Source organism: Macrobrachium rosenbergii, chromosome 3 (genome assembly GCF_040412425.1).
Source record: "Macrobrachium rosenbergii isolate ZJJX-2024 chromosome 3, ASM4041242v1, whole genome shotgun sequence".
Taxonomy (NCBI): domain Eukaryota; kingdom Metazoa; phylum Arthropoda; class Malacostraca; order Decapoda; family Palaemonidae; genus Macrobrachium; species Macrobrachium rosenbergii.
The window spans coordinates 3964767-3989106 of NC_089743.1; the positions used below are offsets into that span (position 1 = coordinate 3964767).

Genomic DNA, 24340 nt, shown 5'->3' on the forward strand with positions numbered 1-24340 from the left:
CTAGTGTGGTAGGCTCTGTCTTAATAATATATTGTGCTCTCGTAAGATTTGAATGTCCAAATTGAGACAAGGGCTGATTCTGAATCTATTTTATGTGAGGAATTAAAAAATGAACGGTAACAAATTTTTTTACCTCATTTAGGGGGTCAAATTAGCCCCAAATAACCTTGACTTTTTTTTTGTATTACTTTGAAACATATTTGCACTTATCTCATTGATGTGTGCCCGTATTTCATAGCTTATATTATATAGACTTGTATTTTATTGAATGGTAATTATTCTAGGATATGTTTCAAGGTCCTGTGAGGTCAATGTCACCCAAAAAGGTCAGGGTCAAATCACAAATACAAGATTTTAACAGCGAAATCATGATCCTTGAAGTTACAGCAAGTAATATTTTAGCACACACTCAGGAAATATCGGCAATTGTGGTTGGACCTGAAAGGAGGACTGTCATCACACTTGATCTTGACCTCTATGAACAGGCACTCAAGATACAGCAGTCAACAGGGAATAATAACTGGGTTCTCCGGGCTGTGAATTGCATATAGCCATGGCTGCTTTAAATGCTCTAGTAAAATACATTGAGGGCAGTGGTCTTGATACGGTTGCTATTGAGACATCCATCTACTCTCCTGCAGCCTTGCGAGCTATCTTCACCGGAAAGTCATTCAAAAGAGGAGTAGAATACCACATAATGAATGCACTGGCTTGCTTTTACATGAAATTTGATGCTGTTCTTGGCGAATTTCCTCCCAGTCCTCTGATACTCCAGTGTGAGAGCTCAGAAAGGGCTTGCATGGTCAGGACCCAAAGTGTTTGGAACATTTTGAAGCTGTTTGTAACCACTACAAAGAGATACAGACGTCCACACCTGGTGCTGGGGAACTTGCAACCTTCTTGGACAGCTACGCGACAAAAGTTGAAGTGCTTCTTCACCTCATCCGAGCGAGTCGACAGAATGACTGGGAAGGTTTTCTAGCTGCACTGAATGAGCAAATCAAGTACTTTATGGCACATGATTTGTTCAAATATGCCCGACTCATGCCTGTCCACAGATGAAACCTCTTGAAAAGGATGATCCATTGACATGGGCCGCACTGAAGAATGGGGATTTCTGCGTCAATAGAGTTCTTGGTGCATGATGAAATGAATATTGCAAAGGTTACACTGAAAGAACAGCTAGCTAGCTCAAAAACAAAATCCCAGCTGACTGAGTTGCTTGCTAAAGCTCTCCTAGAGGCTTTTGAGGGGTCAAATCAAGATCTGGTTGTATCCTGTGTTGAAAAAATCAGGTCCAACTGTTCTGAGCTTTTTCAACAAGACATGATGACACATAACCATGAGGAGGCAGATGCAATGATTCCGCTTCATGTTCTAGATATCATTAGAGAGTCAAGATTTAAAACAATAGATGTTTAGTCTCCTGATACAGATGTACTGGTGCTTCTAATGGATCTGGTCGCAAATGGACACTTAGAATCCCCAACAACTCTTCACTTTTTGACTGGAAAAGGAGCGAAATACGGGTGATTGATGTTTGTCATTGAGTATCAGCAATAGGAGTGGAAAAGTCAAAGGGCTTGTTTGGTCTGCACCATTTCACTGGTGCAGACTGGGGAGGTAAATTCATTGGAGTTTCCAAAAAAGACGTGGATTTCGGTTTACCTTTCACTGTCCCAAAATGACGAAATTCTGCGGTAGGGCCCCATCTCCTTCCATCTGGATGATTAGGGTTGGCTTGCTTGTTGATATACACACAGCTTCTGGTATTGTCCGGTCTCGATATGTATTGCATTTGTATTTTATGCTGGTGTTGTCTATCAGTTCTTGTAACGATGGTTTCTTGTCATGCCTGTCTGTGTAGTGTTGAAAGATGGCTCCCGTGTTTCTGTATGCAATTAATCTTCATCGAAGTTAGTTGATGTCCTACCGATGTAGCTTTCACTGGAAGGTCTGGATTATTCCTCAAGGCAAATAAATTCTTAAACCACATCGGTTTTCATCTCCTTTGGCATGGGTCCACAAGTGCTGTTTTTCATTTCAAGGATGCCAATAGGTTGGGCTTGCAATATACCTATATGTTTTATGTTGGTGTAGGGGGCTCATGGCTTGACTCCCTTCTTAATGTATTTCCTTAGTCATTTTGATTGTCCCTGTGTTTACTAATAAGACTAAGAATGGTAGTTTTTGGTCTACGCTGTGTTCTATGGTCAATTTCAGCACAGCTTTTTCTGTAAAGATGTTTTCCAGTGTCTGTGTATCTTCTTTGTTGTTTATTGCGATGAAAATGTGTCAATGCATCTTACATAGATTTCAGGCCTTTCATGGTTATTGAATACGGTGTCCTCTACATTGGCCATGTACATGTTCACCACAAGAATGCCTAGGACGGAACCCATAGCTACACCATCTACTTGGCAGAATAATTCTCCTTTGTGGGAGTACTGTTTTACTCCCACAAAGGAGAATTATTCAACATGCTCTACTGGTCTTTAATTGGATTTGTGGTGGGGTTGCTTGTGAACAGTACATGCGATTGAGGAGTATGATTATGGTGATGTCTACTGGCACATTAGTAAACAAGCTTTCAACGTCCATTGATGCAATTTCTTTGGTTGGGTTTTTAGTGTTCAAAATATCTAAGAATTCCATTGCTGATCTTAGTGTGTATTTCATCAGTATGTATGGGGTGATTATGTTGTTCAGAGTCTTGGCTATTTGTAGCTTGGGGATGTGATCTGGGATATGATCGGTCTGAGTAGGTTATTGTTTTTGTGACTGTTTACTGTGCCATAACAATGTTCTTATGGCACTGTTTGTTTGCCTCCTTTGTTAGTTGTGCCAGTTTCTTCTTTAATTGGTCTGTATGGTCTTTGTTGATTTTATTGCATCATTTAAAATGCTGTTCGTCTTCTCTTCATATTGTTTTCTGCACATTACCACATACACTGCTGTTTTGTCACCTTTGGGTATAATTATGTCTTTATAGTTTTTAACCTCCTTGGCAGCTTGCTTTAAATTTGTTGTTAATATTTTACTCTGGTTGTGTCCACTTGTCTTGTTAGCCTCTCCCAGCAGCTCTTCAATGCAGCCACCTTCCATGCTCACAGAATCACGGGAGCCATCTTTCAACACTACACAGACAAGCTCAACAAGAAACCATCATTACAAGAACTGATAGACAACACCAGAATAAAATACAAATGCAGTACATATCAGGATGCTGTGTGTATAACAACAAACAAACCGACCTTAAACGTCCAGATGGAAGGAGATAGGGCATTACCCTCTCTCCACCCCAGGGACATGAGACAGGGTCAGGGTCATAGCCAAAACAAGCCCTGCTCAAACACCACAGACGAAGAAATTAATAGTTTTATTAGCAATATAAGAAACTAAAGTAGAGTGTCACACTAATACAAGAGTGTAGTTACATTATGTAATAACATATTATGTAAATATAATATAAATCATTAACTACCCCTAGTAAACTGAGCATTGTGAATAAAAGTAATAGCAACCCCCAATCCCAAGCTGCCATCCTCTTGAAGCTATAAATAGAATTGAGGATGTTTTTGTGCCTTAGTTCTTGCTTGACAAAGCCTGGGACACAGGCAAAATGGACCGCAGCAAGTGAAATAAATGGAAACCACACCCTGACTGTGTGTCCTTATCCAGAATTTTGAAGGAAGATTGAGAGCAGAAGTGAGAAAATATGAAAAAGTCAGTATCTAGACCGATCTAGACAAAATTTTTGTACACGGCCCTCATTTGACCCAAGGAAGGTTTTCGCTGGTTTCAAACCAGTACCCCCACCCTCCTGGGTACCTTATTTACTGCAGGTCTCGGCAAAGACCTAGCCATGGAATAACATTTTGGACTGGTGTGAAACATGGAGTGTCAAGAACAGAGGTTCATATACTTCTCATATCAACTGTGCGAAAATGATGGGGCTCTGCAGCAGTGGCAGGCTGATGTGTTACTTGCTCAGTATTGGGCTGAGTAGCACGACTTACAAAAATTTTCCTGCATCTCCTGTGAATTCTTTCGTCATGTAAAGTATGTGTACTATCACTGAAAATGCTTTTCTTTCCTGTAATTAATAAATAAACATGTTAATCAAAACCACAGCACATGTTACTTCCTTTCTAAGGTAAATGATTAACTGTCACTCAGAGTTTTCCCACAACCATGTTGGTCAGCTAATATAATATATATATGTATATATATATATATATATATATATATATATATATATATATATATATATATATATATATATATATATATATATATATATATATATATACATATATATATATATATATATATATATATATATATATATATATATATATATATATATATATATATATATATATATGTGTGTGTGTGTGTGTGTATGTACAGTATGTTACTTATATATACATGACTTTTTATAAACAAATGTTAATCCACAAATATCCCTTAACATCGAAATCCCTTTAATTTGGGAGTAACTTACACCCAAACTAGATTATTTATAAGTGTATGTGCCCTGCCCAGTTTTGGGACTTTGGGACTTACGGCTGTAGGGTTAGATACATAAGAACAGAGACTTAAGTATTCAGTTGTCAAGAGGGTTGCAGATGGTTTCAACTCTGCTTTACATGTTCCTTTTGAATTCAGGTTTTGTAACTAAAATCAAAATCAAACCCAGCTCCTCCATAAAAGCTGATTGCAAAGTTTGCAACATTTAGTTGTCAAAGTACAGAACCTGAATTTAACGGGAATATGTACAGCAGAGTCGATATTTATTTATCTCTCTTTATTAGCCAAATGGATAAGTTGATTGGGTATCAAACCTAAGAGGTGTAGGTTCGAATTGTGGCCCCGGCAGATCACTTATCCGATGTAGTTTCTTTTGGATGTAACTTATTTCCAAAGAAAGTGAATTCGATATTAAGGAATATTCGTGGCCTAACATATATGAGAATAAAAAATTCACGAACGTATAACTGCCAAACTATCATAAATAGACAAATGTTACAAACTTACCTTTCAGCTATCATGATGGAGATGGGCCGATTTAGATCCAAGTACAGAACCTGAATGTGGGAGTAATACATATAGCTGAGTTCAGATCAGCTTTTATCTCTCGTGATAGTCGAATGGATAAGTCCCTTTTTCCTAAGTATCAAGCCCAGAAGACATAGGTTCAAATACTGACAAAAGGCCGATGCATGTATCAAACAGAATTCCCTTTGGGAAAATGAAAAGTGAAAGTTAAGTTGAACCAAGAGCTTATTTCGAATTCAGACTCTGTACTTAGAATCTAAATCAATCCATCTCTTGCAGAGTTGATGTTAACTTATAATCTTTCTTGATGGCTGGGTGGTCATGGTCACTGTCACCCTTCTTCCAACACCAAAAGACATAAGTTCTAATCATCGTCTGAGTAAGACGACTTATCATTTAAGATTGCTTTAGGGTTTGGGAGTTATTACTCAGGTAAAATAAAATTGATAATGAACCCTGAGTTCTGGGATCACAAAATTTTTCTGTGGAAAACGACGGTCTGATCTTGCAAGTGCACAGTAATATTTTTCTTTTATTATTTGATGAAAATTTACTTTTAATGATATAATGCTGTTTATGGTATTATTTTGAAGCTGAATCGTTGTGCTAAACTGCAGTTGGTTCAAGAGTAGAAAACTTTAAACGGTCAAAATACTGATTTGAAGATAACCAACGTATGATGCTATTCACAGTCATCTGAATCTCAAAGGTTGACATTTGCATGACTGCAGAATCTTAAGGGGTCAGTGTGCTATTAATGGCTGAATATTTTGTAAAACAATAATTCATATTTTTTGTAACATGTTCGTTTTTGTAGCCAGAATAGTTTTTGATTTTTACACGTAATTTTGTAATAAAGAAGTAAAATTAATAGAAAAATTAAACAAAACAAAATAAATCAAATAATGAAATAAGTAAATCAAATAATGAAATAAGTATTTTTATTTTCATATTTGTTGTTATTATTATTACTTTTCTTTCTAATTGTGTTTTTTTATTTTCCTTACATTTATTTTTTAGTTTTTGTTTTTATTATTAACTTTTTTTATCATTTATTATTGTTTCTCATATTTTTTTATTTTTGTCTAACATTTTAACGTCATTATTTTATTATTCTTTGTTATACTTTTTTATTAAACAATTATTATTATTATTATTCCAGTTTTTATTATCTTTAGGTTATCCTTTTTGATTTAGTTATTATTGTCTCATTTTTTCCTTATTGCTCTTATTCTTATTTCTACACACACACACAACACACATTATATATACATATACTGTACTGTACTGTATATATATATATATATATATATATATATATATATATATATATATATATATATATATATATATATATATATATATATATAGTTACCTTCCTTCCTACATTGATTTTTATTTTTGTTATTATTTGGTTATTTGTTGTATATTTTATTTATTCTTGTTTTCTTCACCTCGTTTCTTCTGTCGAAGAAGATGGCAGCATCAACTGAACTGATACCTTAGAGTATCTTTTCAGTTCTTCAAGGAATTCTTTTCCTGTTTTTTTTTGTTTTTCTTTTCAGTATTAACACTTGATCAAATCTGGTCAGTGTTCATATTATGGCAAAAAAAAGGAATACCATAGAAGTTCTCAGTCTAGTAAATTTATTCCATACAAAGATGGTACAGAATATAGTTAAGATGTAAACTGAATAAGGAAAGTAGATCATATAGATTCTATAGTAAGAGGTTTCTTATACCCATTTTCTGAATCATTCTGTAGTAGTAGATGATCGCTGTAAGATATTTTCTAGAGACAGCAATGTTTCAACTGACTCATGGTTATTTTCAAGACAGGTAGGTCAATTCTGTAGGAAAGGAACTATGTATAAAATGGGGCCCAGTGCTGTGAGGAGGAGCGGTGCCGAATTCTCACTGGCTGCTAGGAAATTAATGCACCTCCGCGTGCGATCGTTGTAGACAAGGGAGGGGGCATCCTGGGAGGGATGCTGCTTGTAGACGAAGTTTCCTGATTGGTCTGCTCACTCATCTGTGGAGTGCCAATGGGCAGCACCCCATGTGTCACTGTTGGAAGGAGGAGAGTCTCCCATCAGTTGTTGAGGTTTGATCTCCCCTCCCCAGTGCGCAGGGCTTCCAGGAGGCATGGATGGCAGTGGTCTTCCAAAATATCAATAATTTCAATGTTGGCAATTGTATCTCTATTAAATTCTACTGTTATGGGAAGCTCTAGCATAGTTGTAAATGGTGCCCTCTTCAACGTGGCAGGAAATACTCTTGGAGAAATGATTAGTCATACCAATGGAAGCGCTAAGGTATCCTTGGGCAGTCCGACCATAATGGCAGACTATGCTGGTTCTCTTTATGGGATCCTGCATGGATGTGGGCCGGGCTGCTTGTTTTCTTGTTCACAGTAAATGATGAACTTTCTCTTCCCAGAGTTTGTTCGGCGGACTTCTCCTTCAACAATGATCATAAGGGAACGCTTATCTTCCTTGTACTTTCAGTGGAATATCCACATATAGAAGGTGTTTGGTGCTACCAGTTTTCCATGGCTCAAGAGATGCATCTAGGTACTTCACAATTGGTGAGTCCGGTGTCTGTAAAAACATGGAAAATATTTCTAGCTCTGCAGGTGTGTCCACCCAGAAAGAGCAATTCAAGAGGTCTCTTCTGACGAAGGCAATGATGGCAGCACACTTATACGTCTCAAGATACTCACTCTCTCTGTTTAGGCACATGCCTGGGTTTATCGATTTTGTGTACACCCAGGTGATGAAACGTTGCTCTCGTTACTCAAGGACATCGAGGAGGGGAAGGCAATGATCATGGTAATGGACATACAACAGCATTTTCTCCATGGTGGCAAAACGTCGTACTCAGTGTTCTATAGCACCCTTGTAGAAATTGTTGAAGAGTACTCAAAGGGGAGAACCCATCACTACATCATCTTTTGAGTGTAGAAGTGACCTCTTTGGATGGTGCAGTGAGCCATCGAGGTACATATTGTGAGAGGGGAACAGTGGGTATGCTCAGGGATGTGTATTGACTGTGTGGTGGAGTCTCAGTAGACACGATCAAAGATTAGCTGGATCATATCATCTACAGGAATGTTGGTGAAAAGGAACTCCACGTCCATCAAAGCAATGTTTCCTCCAGGGGTGATATTTTGAGAGCTTCCAGGAACTCTGCAGAAGATTTCAGGCAGTGACTGTCAAGAAACATAGGGGGTCAAAATGAACTTTGCAAGCTGGTACATCTAGTGATGGTTAGCGAGTCTTCATATTCCCACACATGTAGATAAGGCCATGGTCCCCCACAATCACTCCTGACAGCCAATGAGATCTCAGCACTGCTCCTACTATGGCACTGGACCCCATTATATACCAGATACAACACTGTCTTCCCTCAAAAATGACCTACCCGTCTTGAGAATAACCGGTGAGCAGGTTGAAAAATTGATGTCCCAAGAACACTAATCGTGAATGTTTCTTTCCGAAGAATCTGCAGCAGATTTAACCACATTTAACCTTCATTTTAACTGCAAGTATATTCCATCTTCATATGGAATTTATTTACTAAACTCAGAACCTCTATGGTATTCCTTTTTTAGTCATAATATGAACATCGGCTAGATTCTATCAAGTAATATCGAAGAGAAAAAGAATTATTTGAAGAAATGAAAGACCATACTATCATTTTATTGCTTACATTTTTAATTATATTAATTTTTATTCTATTTAAGGAATAATGTAATCTTAAAAATTAAATTAAAATAACCAATTAATATAGAAAATTAAGAATTGAAAAGCTGAATGAGAAATAAAATATTTCATATAAGTAACAAAAAACTAATAAGAGCTAAATAATAATTGAAAATAATAAAAATAATGAAGATAATACATTAAATGATTAAAATTAAAAATATAAGAACATAATGCAAATATAAAAATAACGATAGTAAAAACAGTATTGTAAGAGTTAGAATACTTATAAAATTAAAAATAAAAACAATGAGTACAAAATATAAATATAAAATAACAATAGTGAAATCAGCATTAATGAAAGTAAGATTACTTTTTTATAAAATAAAAATAAAAACATTGGTCAAAACAATAAAAATGAAAATAATATAAAGAAATATGGATAACAAAAATAAAATTGTTAAAAAATTTTTACAAGTTTTAAATGTAACAAATAGATGTCAATAAAAGTAATAAAAATAGCAATATAAAAATAAAAAATAAAATAAAAATAGAAATAAAAGTAACAAAAACAGAATATTTATAAAATGATGGGAAATGAAAACAATAAAACACAAGAATAGAAAATAATAACTATCAAAAAGCAAATATAAATGTTTCAAAAAATTAAATAGGATAACTAGAAAATGTATGAAAACAACTGAATTAAAATTTGCATATAGAAGAATAGACATAACAAAATAAGGCAATTAAAAAAATGGAGCTAGAAGGAATAAGAGTAAAAAAATCTGAAAATGAGAAGAATGAAAGCAAATCATTCAAAAGAGATATAGATGAAAATATTTAAAAAGGAAAAAAATAAACAAAATATTAAAATTGACGAATAAATAAAAGTAATACAATTTCAAGTCAAAATATAGATAAATAGTAATGCTTAAAAAGAATAAGAAAATAAATTACAAAATATTTTAATGAAATTAAAAACAAATGTGAACGCAAATTATTATAAGTAAGGAAAACAATATATATAAATAATGATAAAAATTACAACGAAAATTATTTGTTTGTAACTTAATTTTTATCTATTATTCTCTTTGAGTTTATTTTTTTCTGTTTCATTTTCTTACTATTTTTGTTTCTATTCTTTGTATTCTGTTATTCCTACTTTTATTACTCTTTGTTACTTTTTAAATTTTATTATTCACATATTTTTTATTTACCTTATTTTCTTTATTCCTATTTTTTTACTTATTTATATTTACTTTATTTTTCATATATTTTTATTTTGTTTGTTTTTATCCTTTTCTTTTACTTTTTTATTTTTATTTAATTTCATGTGATTTTTCTTTTTGCCAATTTTGTTTCTACTTTTCATTTTCAGTTTTAATCTTTATTCTGTTATTTTTATGTTTAAGTTTATGAATTTTTTTTTTATTGGTAATTATTTTCATATTTTTCAATTCAAATTGTTTCCATTTCTATTACAGTAATGTTATCCTTTTTTATTTTATTTTATTTATTTCTATTTTTTAAGAGATGGAGATTTTCATTACTTTTATCCGGAATTTTATTTTTGTAATATATTATTCTTATTGTTTCGCATTTTTTATTTTCCTCGTTGTTTCTGCTTTTTTTTATTATTTTTCCATTACCATTTTTTTCATTGTTATCATTTTCAGTTACATTTTGTTATTTTCTGTTTTTTATTACGTTTATTTCATATATCTTGAACGAAAATATAATGCATTAAAGGAACTTAAAATTAAAAACCTATAAATTAAAGAAAACAATAATACAAAACATATGAATTAGAAATTAAAAATGGAACAACAACAACAACAACAACAACAACAACAACAATAATAATAATAATAATAATAATAATAATAATAATTTTTTTTTATCACAGTCATCCTATTCCACTGGGTGGTTTTTATAGTGTGAGGTTCCGGGTTGCATCCTGCCTCCTTAGGAGTCCATCACTTTTCTCACTCTGTGCGCTGTTTCCAGTAGCACACTCTTCTGCATGAGTCCAGGAGCTACTTCGGCATCTAGTTTTTCCAGATTCCTTTTCAGGGATCTTGGGATCGTGCCTAGTGTTCCTATGATTATGGGTACAATTTCCACTGGTGTATCCCATATCCTTATTTCGATTTTCAGGTCTTGATACTTATCGATTTTTTTCTCTTTCTCATCTTCTCTGGTGTCCCATGGTGTTGCCACATCAATGAGTGATACTTTCTTCTTGATTTTGTCAGTCAACGTCACGTCGGTCTATTGGCACGTATCACCCTATCTGATCTGATACCATAGTCCCAGACGATCTTTGCCTGATCGTTTTCTATCACTCCTTCAGGTTGATGTTCGTACCACTTATTACTGCAAGCTAGCTGGTGTTTCTTGTACTGGCTCCAGTGGAGGGCTTTTGCTACTGAATCATGCCTCTTTTTGTACTGGTTTTGTGCAAGCGCCGAACATTTGTTTGCTATGTGGTTTGTGGTCTCGTCTTTCATATTGCACTTCCTGCATATGGGCGAGATGTTATTTCCATCTGTTGTTCCTTGAACATACCTGGTTCTTAGGGCCTGATCTTGTGTCGCTGTTAGCATTCCTTCTGTTTCCTTCTTGAGTTCTCCCCTCTGTAGCCATTGCCATGTTTCATCGCTGGGAAGTTCTTTAGTCTGTCTCATGTACTGTCCGTGCATTGGTTTGTTGTGCCATTCCTCTGTTCTGTTTTTCATTCTCCTGTCTCTGTATATTTCTGGGTCTTCGTCTACTTTTATCAGTCCTTCTTCCCATGCACTCCTTAGCCACTCGTCTTCACAGGTTTTCAGATATTGCCCCAGTGCTCTGCTCTCGATGTTGACTCAGTCTTCTATGCTTAGTAGCCCTCTCCCCACTTCCTTTCGTGTTATGTATAGTCTGTCAGTATTTGCTCTTGGGTCATGTTTCCTAGTTTTCTGGTCTGTGCTGCGGAGTTCAGCCTCTGTCCACTCCACTACTCCTGCACTGTATCTGATCCCTGGTGCTGCACATGCGTTTATGGTTCTCGTCATGTTTCCGCCATTGAGTTTTGACTTGAGTATCGCCTTAAGTCTCTGCATATATTCTTTCCTGATCGTGTCCTTCATCTCTTGGTGCTTTATATCCTCTCATTATATTATTCCCAGGTATTTGTATCCTGTCTCAACTATGTGTTTGATGCTATCCTGTCTGGTAGCTTTATCCCTTCAGTCCTTGTTACTTTGCCTTTTTATATGTTGACCAAGGTGCATTTTTCTATTCCGAACCCCATCCTGATGTCCCCAGATACAATCCTTACAATCTGGATGCTCTTACCATACAGCTTGAAGTCGTCCATGAACATCAGATGGTTAATTCTGTTGCCTTCCTTCTTGAGTTGGTACCCAGCATCTATCTTCTGCAGTACTTTTGTCATGGGAATCATAGCTACTACGAAGAGCAGTGGGAACAGTAAGTCGCCTTTAAAGATCCCTCTCCTCTGCTACGTCTTATCCCAGAGTTTGTAAGTGCTGCATTCCAGTTACACATTGTATTTTTAAGGAAGCTGATGGTGTTTTCCTTTCCCCCACACATTTTCAGGCATTCTATTAGCCATCATGTCAAAGGCTTTCTTATGGTCAATCCATGCCATGCTTACGTTGGTTCTCCTTCTCTTACTATTTTTCAGTACCTTTTTTGTCTATCAGTAGCTGGTCTTTTGTGCCCTACAACTTTCTTCTGCAACCTTTCTAGGTAGTTGTATAGCCCTTCACTGATGTTACCTGTTTGTAACTTCCACATTATTGGTAGGCAGGTGGCAGGCCTGTAGTTACTTGTTATATTTCCATTGTTCTTGTCTTTCTGTACTAAGGATGTTCTCCCTGTGGTCATCCATTTGGGCGCATGGTGGTTTGTGATACAATGCTGCTATTCATGGGTGTAGGACCTTGAAGTTTTTGAGCCAGTATCGGGACTTGGGGCTTTCCAGTTGGGCATTTTCTTTAGTTGGTGTCTTACAGTGTCTGTCGTGATCTTAGTTGGCTGTATAGTCTTTTTTGGTTGGTTCCGAAGAGTTGGTATTCTTTATTCCTGTTCATGTACCGTTGGGTCTTATGTGCTCTGGCTTTAAGCCTCTGTTTTATATCTTCTACTGTGTTGTTTAGTTCCTTCTCCTGTACTTTGTATTTCTCATTCAGTTCCTCCCTGTTTTCTTGCTTCTTAGCCTCTTTTCTGCCATCTCTTTCAGTGTGTCGTTGTTTGGTAGCTCATCATTCCTGTCGTTTTCTGTGTCACTGTCTCTTAGTCCGTCTTCTTGTCCTTTGTTGCTGGGAGTCATTTCGTTTTCCCGTTCCTCTCTTTCTGTTGTGGAGAGCCAGTTCTTTTTCTTCATGTTCCTTGCTTGGTCTGCCAGCCTCTGTTCTGTTTGAGGGGTGTTATTTCTCTCATCCCAGATGTTGACCAGTCTCCTTTTGTATCCTCTTGCTGTTGGGTTGCTTCTGATCTAACATCTCCATATTTTCTTCTCTTGTCCATTTCTTCTTCTGGTTTGCCTCTGTAGCTCCAGTCTCTGGTTGCTGGTTACTGTCGTTGTGGTGGTCAGTTGCTGGATGACAACCTCCAAGTACCTGACCATCCTCCCCGTCGACTGGGCTGTATACCTGGCTGTCGGACGAAGCTCCTCTGTTGCCAGAGGTCCAATTTACGTCGTTGTCGTTTATTCTTTCATTTCTTTCCATCATTGCTGAGTTTTGCTATTTAACCCATAGCTGGACCCTACCTCATCGGGAATAGGTAGTCATTTACAGCTGAATAGACTGAAGAAATTGTGGTAAAGATCCTTTCCCAAGGAATCAACGCCGAGGAGCGCGGTCACCCATCCAACGACTGACCAGCCCCAATGTTGCTTAACCAGTCCATCGATGAGCTAAACCACTCTGCCACGGCGCCCACGTTCTGCTAGGCTGCAACAGCGCCGAGAAAGGACTTGAGAAAAACTTTCTCCAGCCAATTGGAGTCTGCTGTGTGCCACCAACCAATGACAAATCAGCATGAAAAAACCCCAGCTGACCTAGACTGTTTATAGAGTAGATCCTCTAGCATCAATAGTCTACCTGACTCACTGATGATCATACTCGGATGAATCCGGGAGAAACGTTAACCACTTCAAGATTTTGACCTGTAACCAGAATCGACATATATTTATCTGTTATAAATAATTCTACGGACTATGCTCACCGTGTTTGACTTACTTATCCCTGGAATTTAACTCCTGATGAATCACATTGGCGCTTTCCTCGCCAGTTGTATAGCAGAGAGGAAACTGTTATAAGGAAAATAGAGAAGACTCTAGACAAGATCAATGCGGCTGATGCAGCAATTTCTTTCAACAGCACTTGCTAATAATAATAATAATAATATTATTTTTTAGTCTGCCACAGTCATCCTATTCGACTGGATGGTTTTTATAGCGTGGGATTCCGGGTTGCATCCTGCCTCCGTAGGAGTCCATCACTATTCTCACAATGTGCGCTGTTTCTAGCAGCACACTTTTCTGCATGAGTCCTGGAACTACTTCAGTATCTAGTTTTTCCCCGATTCCTTTTCAGGAATCTTGGGATCGTGCCTAGTGTTCCTATGATGATGGGTACAGTTTCCACTGGTATATTCCATATCCTTCTTATTTCGATTTTCAGGTCTTGATACTTATCAATTTTTTCTCTTTCTTTCTCATCTACTCTGGTGCCCATGGTATTGCGACATCAATGCATGATACTTTCTTCCTGATTTTATCAATCAACGTCACGTCTGATCTATTGGCACGTATCACCCTATCTGTTCTGATACCGTAGTCCCATATTATTATTATTATTATTATTATTATTATTATTATTATTATTATTATTATTATTATTATTATTATTGTGATAATAATAGTAATAACTGAAAATAAAATCAAAATAACAAGAAAGCAGTAGAAATGAAAAGTAAACAAATATAATAAAAAGTAAAACTATAGAAAAAACAATTTTAAGTATAAAAAAAATAAAAAAAATTGAAAAAATCCTAAACAAAATGTGTAAAAATGTGTTTTTATTGATTATTTTGAATTTTTTGAATTATTCTATAGTACAAACATGTGGAACACAATAAATTACATATCAAAAGATTTAGAATTTAAAGAAGAACGTTTTGAGCCCATTTTCAGCTTGATAGGTTAACACAGGAAAACGTTATGGGGGATTTTCTGAACCTAACCGTTTCAGTAAAACAACGGCACCCATCTCTAAAGATGAAGTCCACCAACTGTTTTTTAACACTTTAGATACCATGCTATTCAAACCATAGTGGGATCTGTTCACCATTTGGTACCGCTGCTCCAAATTTGAAGGTCTAGCACATGGGGTAACAATACCCCTTTCTCAGTGTGCGATATGACTGTTAACAGTGTTACCATTGCCTTTTTCTGCCAACACAGTATTGCCAACCATATGGGAGTTATTATATATATATATATATATATATATATATATATATATATATATATATATATATATATATATATATATATATATATATATATATATATATATATATATAATTAATTAGTCCTTCAATTATCCACAATAATGGAACCAAGGCCATGCCAGATAATTCAAATAAAACTAGATGTAAAACGGTAACTCTGTACCCTCTGCCTTTGTCAATATTGCAAAATGGGAAACAGGCAGTCCCCGGTTTACGACAGATCCGGCTTATGATGTTCCGAGGTTACGACGCTTTTCAAATATATTCATCAGAAATTATTTCCCAGTTTACGACACGTTCCAGGGTTACGACGTGTCATATGCTGATCCGATAGAAGAAATATGACTCCAAAATGGCAGAATAATCAAAATTTGGAGTTTTTTTTTTTACGAAAAACTCAATAAAAACGCAATTTACTTCGTTTTCAATACACCCAAAGTATAAAAGTAAGGTTTTCTTCGGTTTACAACGCGGCGTAAAAACGGAACCCTGTCGTAAACCGGGGACTGCCTGCTTATAAACAGCATCCATCTCATTTAAACTGAAAACTTGATGCAAAAGGCAATTAGCTAGCTTATTTTTCCATATTTATAACAAAATATACTGTATAAATACACTGTAGAAAAAAGCAAATCTCTTTTTCTCTCTCATAAACAACACGAAATGGTAGGCCTGCTGTACGTACAGTACGCTACTGAATAACACAAGTATCACTTTACCTTAACTACTTTGCCTAAACACATGAAAAATACTGCATAACATTTTTAAAAAGTCATTCTGCATAAAAAAGCGGCCTTTTTCACTCATACACAGCTCTTTGTATTTCGACCATTGCATCCACTGGACTTTTTCCTTTGTTTCCTTATTGGTCACCATAATCTTTTGTTGTGCTTACACTGATTCCAGTCTTCTACTTTTCCAACTTTGAAACATTTTTATGTAAAATTCTTCTATCAGTACCATGTCCTCTGTAGGTGTAGTGCCCAGAGCCTCCCTTTCTGCACTCCTCTGCAACTTCCTCTCTTATTATGGTGAATGAGAAAGGACTCAACACTAATCCATCACAGACACATTTACATAAAATTTTATGGCATACTTGCCAGTCTTAGCTACATCTTATGTTAGTCTTGTGGCATTACTAGCTTGACAAGTCTGTCTGGTATCAAGCAGCCTTGTTTGCCCATGCTTACCTCGCTAGTGCATCCCATTTTGTAATTTTTATATTATTTGTACATATCTCGTTATTCACTTCAAGTCATGTCCCTTCCTTTATGAAGTTTTCATGCATTCTGGTTGACTCACCAGAGAACAGTTGTTCAACTGTATCTAGCAAATCACTTCTCCATTTTGATTCCTCCACTTTCACATTATACTTTGCTCTTTCACACCTTTTCCATCAGTCCATATCTTCTTTGATGCCCTGGGCATTTGTTTTCTTCCTTGTGTCATAATTCTGATTTTAGTCCTCCGAAATCTTTATCTTTGCCTTCTTCCTCTTATCCTTATATACTTCATCAATCTCTTTGCTCCTGTCCTCTGCTGGAGCTTTAAAGCTTTCTTCTCTCCAATAGCCTAGTCCTAGTATGTCATAATTAAAATCTTTAAAGCATAAGTTTTAAATTTAACTTACATATCAGTATTTAATAAGGACTCTACCTTTTGCGAGTCATTATAGTGTTAAGAGATTTCAATGTACGATACAGACACTTAATTTTGGCACACAAGAAATTACAACTTTCCTGTAGATCAGCTTCTAGAGCAATGTAATCTGCTTGCATTTTCCTAAATTTGCCAATACTGTACTTATATGGGAGGCAAGGAATTGATATATAATCATTCTCTTTTTATTAGTGCTGCTTTATAATAAATATGGGAGGCAAGGAATTGATATATAATCATTCTCTTTTTATTAGTGCTGCTTTATAATAAATGTTCCACTTAGTTCTTTAAACAACTTCATGTAAATCTGAATTTGTCTTATTCTTTATCCTAGTTTACTTCTGACAGAGAAAAGTAAATTTTAGTTCGTTCTGCTGTTACTGTTATTAGGTAATAATAGTAACAGCAGTGTTAAAATTACTTTACTCTCATACAGCTGGCTTTTCCGTTACTGGCCAGTGGTTTTGTAAATGTATATTTATTCAGAAACTGTCTTTTGCCATCAAGCATCTAGTATATAACCAAGTTGGATATGGTGTTTATCAGTGATGAAAAATAGTTGGCAGGCTGAAATAGTATATATATAATACTATTTTAATGTAGGGATTAATGTTGCTTCAAGTTATATCATATACAGCAATTCATTTATATTTGTTTTCATTTAAGGAATAGTAAGTCCAGTTCTAGATGCATACATGTTTTCATTGCAATATTCCTCCACATATTTTAATTATTTAATGATATATAATTAAAGGATGCTTTGTTAATGTGACTAATCACAGCATGTTAGATTATATTGCACTGGGGTTGCACTACTCTGTTACTTTAAGATTTTCCTTAATACTTTTACTAAAGTTTTTTCTGTTCATCTTCACTGAATTCCCTCAGTTACAATACTAAAACTGCAGTCAACATAAGAAAAATGACATTTTTATGATAAAATGATGTTTCATTATACTTACCAAAACACTGTAAAAGCTTTATCTCTTATAATTCGACCGTCCTGAATCATAAATTTTCAAACTTTGTTTGGGCGCTGATATAATTAGCGGAGACCCTTACGGATGCGGTAGGATAGCGTGGAAACGACCATGCAATGCGAGGAATGGTTTTCAATCTACGACAATTAGTAGCCTGAGACCATAGCGTCTCCCCCTGCAGGAGGGAGCGGCCTTTAAGTTAGTGTTTTGTTAAGTATAATGACATCATAATATCACCAAAAATGTCATCATATCATAAAATGTGTTTTCATTATAATGACTTGCAAAACACTGTAAACGATTCACATTTAAGGTGGAAGGGCAGGGGAATGAGTATCAGTTATCGAAGGTTACACATTATAAAAAAAAAAGGGACAAACTACAAACATAAGGGCATCTATGGGTCCTACCAACAAAAAGGTGGGAGTGCACCTGGTAGATGGGCTTTGCGAGGTACTGCTGCTGGTTGAAGCTCCACTGCCTGCAGAGGTATTGAGTGTGGCACTGCTGTACACTATGCCTCCTGTAATGAAGTAGTCCCAGGAGTACACAGCTGACTAGACAGGAAGTGAAACTTTCCTTTGCTCTTGCCCAGAGCAGTTGGAGAAAGCAACCAGACTGAAAAGCAGACTTTCTCGCCTAACCTAAAACTAGTTAAATACATCCCCCTTCTCTATACCCTCAACGGCTAAACTAGAATGGAGGTACTCCAGGTGAACTGAGCACTTTGCTTCCTTTAACTCAGCAACCATAAAACAATAAGGGAAGGTAAGATAGAGTGCTGTTCCTTAAAACTTCAAACCAACTGCAGATGGGACCTAATGGAAAAACACTGAGTCCTGATCTGCAACCAGACCTCCCTAAGATAGTAGAGCATAAGACCTGATTTCGACCTCAGAAGGTGCTGTGTGATCTATTACACACACACTACCATGCTGTATATGCAGTGACTTATTATGATGGAAAGCCATAAGTTTATGTGGCCTTGCACTTCATGAATGAGACTTGACTAGGCGTGCGTCCTGCCGTTAATGTGTCTGTGCGCCTCTAAAATGAGTTCCCTTGTGAAAGCAAGGGCATTTTGGATAAAGGCCGCAATTTGCGTCATTCACTAGACACTAAAGGTTAGAGGAACCTCCTCTGATGTTGGTATTAGCTAAGTAAGCGTTGATAGCTCTAACAGGGCACAGCCTCAAATTCTTGAGACCATTCACTTCGGAGAAGGTACTGAATGGTAAAGGACTGGTAAGGATTAGAAGGAGACTCATTCTTGGCCAAAAAATTCAAGATGAAAGAGACAAACAGCATTACCTTGTAGAAAAACCACTTCCTTGTCAATGGCTGCACCATGTTTCTCGCTCTACCTGCATTCATAAGTAACCCAGAAAAGGTTTCTTAGTGAGATTCTCTAAGAAAGTTCTTCTAAAGGTTTGTACCTTGGAGACATCAACCACCTCAAAACTTCATCTAAATTCCAGGCAAGAAGGTTTTGGGGGTCTTAGCAACATTTCTAAGGACTTGGCGGTCTGACAGTCTCGGTTTTCGACAGGTCAACCCTATGGTAGAAGAGTAGGAGGACAGCGGCTCTATGGCCTTTGATGGTTGATGGCATCTTTGCTTGAATCATAAATGCATCAGATAAATCGGCAAGTTGGGTGCAGACGTCGAAGAAGGAATGTTTTTCTACACCAGTTTCTGCAGACTGTCCACTTGGATTGGTATAATTTGCTGAAGGGTGTTGTATACTCTGGCGCTACAACTGCCTTGAAAAATGCTGTTGACTTCCTGAGTCTGAAGCCTGTCAGGCAGAGGCTGGTAATCCTAGTGGAACCCTTTACATTAGGTGAGTTGTCTGAAGAACTTCCTTTAGGAAAGAGCCTTGGGAAGTCTATCAGGAGATCTGCAGGTCCAGGGCCACTCCTTCATAGCCAGAACTGGGGCAACAGGATTGGATTCGGCGTTCGTCGGTGCCTCCACTTTGTTATCCACTTTGCCCAGTGAGCCCGAAAGGAGGAAAGGCATAAGCAAACAGGTTAAATCCCAGTCTAGGAGTATAGCGTCCACCAAGTGAGTCAGTGGGTCTGGAACTGGCCGGAGCAAGTACTGAGGAGATGATGGTTCTTGGAGGTAGTGAAGAGATCTATTATGGGAATTGCCCACAGTTGCAATCTATGACACTTGTGGAGTGCAGGGTCCACTCCGTGGAGAGTCTGATTCCGGCGGCTGAGTTGAGGTCATAGGCAGTTCAGCTTTCACCGCAAACAGGGAACAGAACCACCCTGTTGCTGTCCACGCCACAGTTCGCAGCTTGAACAGGGGAGAAGGAGATAGGTACCTCTAGATTTCCGAATGGCTAGAGCCCGTCAAGTTGTCGGCGTGAACAATAACTTTCTTGGCCTGAGGCATTAGGTGAAAAATTTTGGAGGCGAGGTGAATGACCAGCAGTTCAACAGCATTGATGTGGAGCTTCATTCTGTTCGGTGAACTCAAACTCCTGACGTCCTGAGAGTTGCCTAGATGTGCTCCACCCAACATTGGAGCGCATCTGAGAACATCTGCAGAGATGGTTGTCTTGGGAGATCTAGACCCCCTCGAAAGCTTTCCGGTGATTTCCACCAAAGAAGATGCCGCTTGACATTAGGGGAGTGTTGAAGGTCGTGGAGATCATTTGAGTTCTTCTCCCAAGAGCCCTTGAGGAAAAACTGTAAGGGTCTCATGTGCAGGCGGCCTAACTTGTGGTGCTCCACTGGCGACAGAGTTCCCAGGAGGCCATCCACTGGCCCAACGGGTGAACAGCTGTCCAGGAGAAGCTTCTCCCACGTCTGAGGCAGAGGAGGAAACCCTTTTGGGGACAGAAAGCCCGAAAAGCTAGACTGTCAGTCATCCCCAAATAAAGAGAATCCTCTGAAGGGAATTAAGCTCGACTTTTCCGTGTTTAGCCAAGTCCCACAAGTCTCGAGGCCTTCTTAGGGTTCTGTGAGATCTCACAGCGGTCCCTTGATGATGAATGTGGAGTAGCCTTGAGTCGTCGAGAGTACCGGAGATCAGGCTCCCTCCAGGTGGAATGACTGCTCGGGCGAAGTCTGGTGACACCTCTTGGGACTGTCGACAGGCGAGCAGGGGGCCCCAGACGTCAAACTTTGGCCCTTGAAAGCAATTAAGAGATACCTCTGAGTCTGTGATGTACTGGAATGTGGAGAATGGCATCTGCATGTCGAGTCATCTATTCCCATCCTTGAGTTAGAGGCCATGGAAGCGGAGCGTTCGTTTCATGCAAACTGGTTTCACTAAGTACAGATTAGAGCGCTTACCACGTTGAGGCAGCCTCAACCCCTGATGACTTGGGGACTACAAACAGCGGTTAGCAAAACCTGGGGTTGATAATTGCCTACTTAACCCGATGGCGTTGTCCTAAGAGAGACTGGACTTCTGTCTGGACAGAAAACTTATTTCAGCTCTGCGTGGCACTGTCGAGGAAATGGGAGAAGTGGAGAGAGAGGTTGAGCCTTGGGAAGGCGTGTCTAGCTAGACACTTGCACCACCCCTGATCTTACCTGTCTCATTCCTCCCAAAGAAACGAGTCTGGCCCACAGCGCATGGAGGACAGTTCCTACTTACTGGCGGACAACCTTGTACAGCCAGGAGAACTTACTGACCCCTGGGTTGAGTGGGACCTTGATGGAGGTTTGGGCCTGGAGTTCTGGCTTGGATGTCTGTGCAGAGACCACCATCTTGGTCAAGAGAGGCAGGGAGCAGGCCTGGGTTTGGTGGAAGACATAGACAGGATGTGTGGCAGCAGCCCTCTTATCCATGGCTGAAAGGGCGTCTTTCACTGCGCTTCTGGGAGAAAGGCCTTTGCCCGCCAAAGGTGCGAAGACATCAACGCTTTGTCTTCTCGAAGAAGTCACAGCCAGCAGATAGGAAGAACACCAAATCTCCTCTTCTTCAGGTAGCCATAGCGAAGAGGAGGAAAATTTCGCCTACCGCATCATGGATAGCAATGTCGGTGCAGGAAAGGGAATCCGTGATTCTCAAGGCGTCTTCTCTCCACGACGTGCCTTCATACTCAACCTGTTTAATGACCAAATGACCAATCGAGAAAACTGACAATCAAGGAGCTTGTGAGGTTCTTGGAAAAATGTTCTACATCAAGACGAAAAGGTGGTGTTGGCAGCCTCAAAGGAAATACGTCTTGAAGGGATACAAGGGCAGGAGTCACCAGTAAATCTTACCACAGAGCCAGTGAGAGGAGAGTTCTGTTAACATCATTGTTTTCTCCTTTGTGACAGCTTTGAAGGAGAGGGTCATGATGATTTACCCGATGATCTCTCAGCTAATGACCTCTTCACTCTTTAATGCTTTCTTGGGCGATTGGAGTGCCTGTTGGAAGGAAGTGTCAGGACATTATTTTTCCCAGGCCTTAGCATTCAAATCGGGAAGAGGGCTGTCGGCTAATGTTGGCGAATGCGACTGCAACAGAAAGTTGAGTAGAGCGTAATGAGAAGAGGCAATGAGTCAACGGGACCTTCCTCTTCACCAGAGAAAGAATTGGTTCCATTGCCAAGATGAATCCAGGTTGAGGAGGAACAACTGTGACACCCAGGAATACCAAGGACTTTGGGATGCAGCATACAGCTTCTCTTCCAGTAGACTGGAGCTCCTGGAGGTGAGGATGAAAGCCAAGGCCAGACACTTCTGTAGGAGGAGGAGGAGGAAGAGGCTGACATGAGCCAGACCTTTCTGGAGAGGGCTAGGCATCTTGACTGCCCTAGGTGACCTGGGAGGGAGCGTCTGAAATGTATCTTCTTGATCGGAACCCCACGCTGAGTAACCAGGTATAGGGCTAGCTGTCCTTTTCTTAAAGAGTTTAGGAACCCTAGGGCAGGAATTATCAGAAGATTGCCTCTTTAAGGGTCGAGAGGCATGATCCCACTTGCGATGACGAGGAGGGGGAGGATCTGAAGAGCTGGAAGATGAAGAGACTGAAGATGAACTGTTGCTACTCTCACCTGAAGAACAACCTTAGAGTAGTGATGCTTCAACGACGTTTAATGTGTGAATTCTGGGGACCGATCCTGCGATGTACCAGCGATGGCGGGGAGAAGATCGGCGTGTCGATGGAGAAACACTACCACGAACGCGGCGTCCGCAGCTCACGAGGATATTACAGATTCCTTTTGCGACTCCCGAAGCTTTTCAACGCTGGCGACGAGTCAAACTTACTACTTTCACCACCAGGACAAAAGGCTTTCCTGTGCCTTAGAGGACAAGCCTGCTCGTGGGCAGAATTTCTGACCTTTTCACCGAGCAGTTCTCTTTGGCATAGAAAGTAAGCGAGACAACACCTTTGCTCAAAAAATTCGGAAAAAGCAGGCAGACTCGCCTGAAACACGATCCTGAACAACCACATTGTTATCCTTAGCACTTTAGCGTCATCACCGCTAACGCCGGACTGCGAGCATGAGCAACAAACTTAAGACCAACTCCGCCCAAGCGTTCATTGCGTTTCCATTTGAAGTTCCTGAAAAACGAATTCGGTTATCAACTTCGAGGCTGGGCTTGGCTTTGGGAAAACATACTGGGAAGCTGGCAGAGAAGAGGGAATATGAGGAGGGGAGGCAGCGGTAGAGGAGGAAGGAACAGCTAGTAAGGAGATGGCGCTTGATGCCACCCATGAAAGAAGATAGCTAGCTTCCTTACGCTTAAAGGCACCTGTCCTATCCTTAACCAAACTTTATCTGATGGAACTGTGATTTGCCAAAACTCTGACTCCCATTCATACACTCACTGCATGTGTTCTGCATAGGAACCTCACAAGCCCCGTCATGCGTACACAGAATGGCGTACTTAAGTTTAACCAGTTTGAAGAAACTTCAAATTCCCTCATAAACTCTAGATCCAGAAAGCACAGAATCCGACATAATACCAAATTCACAGGCCTAAGCTAGCTAGATTAACAACATGAGATCTGAAGTACTTCACCAAATAAAGCACATAGAAAAGAAGAAACATGAGATGAAGAAACCAAGCAGTTTGAGACGAACGGACGCAGGAGGTGCGTTCACAATACGCCCGAGATTGAAACTGACCTCGTTTACCGGCATCCGGTGGGGTTGGGTCTCCCGCCAATTATATCAGCGTTCCAAACAAAGTTTGAACATTTATATCTCGGACGTGTCAAATTTTAAGAAGTAAAAGCTTTTACAGTGTTTTGGTAAGTCATTATAATGAAACTGAATTAAAGATAGACAATACATTCAGGTGAAGCTATCATCTTTTGGTTGAAAAATATAACCCATTCAACTGCATAGTAATGCTCTACTTTTCATAAGCATTTGCAATTTTTCATAAGCATGCAACCCTTACACCACTTGCAATGTCTGAAAATACAGTTACATTAAGGTGATG

At 38.6% G+C, this 24340-nt stretch overlaps 1 protein-coding gene across 1 annotated transcript in view; it reads left to right on the plus strand.

Moving 5' to 3' along the window:
- Positions 1 to 24340, plus strand: part of LOC136852026 (uncharacterized) — a 180310-nt gene that overhangs the window by 56155 nt on the left and 99815 nt on the right. The gene's annotated exons all lie outside the window — the stretch shown is intronic.